We start from the raw sequence: 777 nt of genomic DNA, 5'->3' as shown, positions 1-777 counted from the left end.
TGATACTACACCATTACAACAAAATAACTACTGATACTATACCATTAGTACTACTGATACTACACCATTATAACTACTGATACTACACCATTAGAACTAATGATACTACACCATTAGAACTACTGATACTACACCATTAGAACAACTGATACTACACCATTAGAACTACTGATACTACACCATTACAATATTAGAACTACTGATACTACACCATTACAACAAAATAACTACTGATACTACAACATTAGTACTATTGATACTACACCATTAGAACAACTGATACTACACCATTATAACTACTGATACTACACCTTTAGAACTACTGATACTACACCATTAGAACAACTGATACTACACCATTAGAACTACTGATACTACACCATTACAATATTAGAACTACTGATACTTCAACTTTACAACATTAGAACTACTGATACTACACCATTATAACTACTGATACTACACCATTAGAACTACTGATACTACACCATTATAACTACTGATACTACAGCATTAGAACTACTGATAGTACACCATTAGAACATTAGAACTACTGATACTACACCATTATAACTACTGATACTACAGCATTAGAACTACTGATAGTACACCATTAGAACATTAGAACTTCTTATACTACACCATTATAACTACTGATACTACAGCATTAGAACTATTGATAGTACACCATTACAACATTAGAACTACTGATACTACAACATTTGAACTACTGATACTACACCATTACAACATTAGAACTACTGATACTACAACATT

The sequence above is a fragment of the Coregonus clupeaformis genome, chromosome 21, assembly GCF_020615455.1.
Source record: "Coregonus clupeaformis isolate EN_2021a chromosome 21, ASM2061545v1, whole genome shotgun sequence".
In the NCBI taxonomy this organism is placed as follows: domain Eukaryota; kingdom Metazoa; phylum Chordata; class Actinopteri; order Salmoniformes; family Salmonidae; genus Coregonus; species Coregonus clupeaformis.
The sequence above is the reverse complement of the archived record's forward strand: the minus strand, read 5'-3'. Positions refer to the sequence as shown.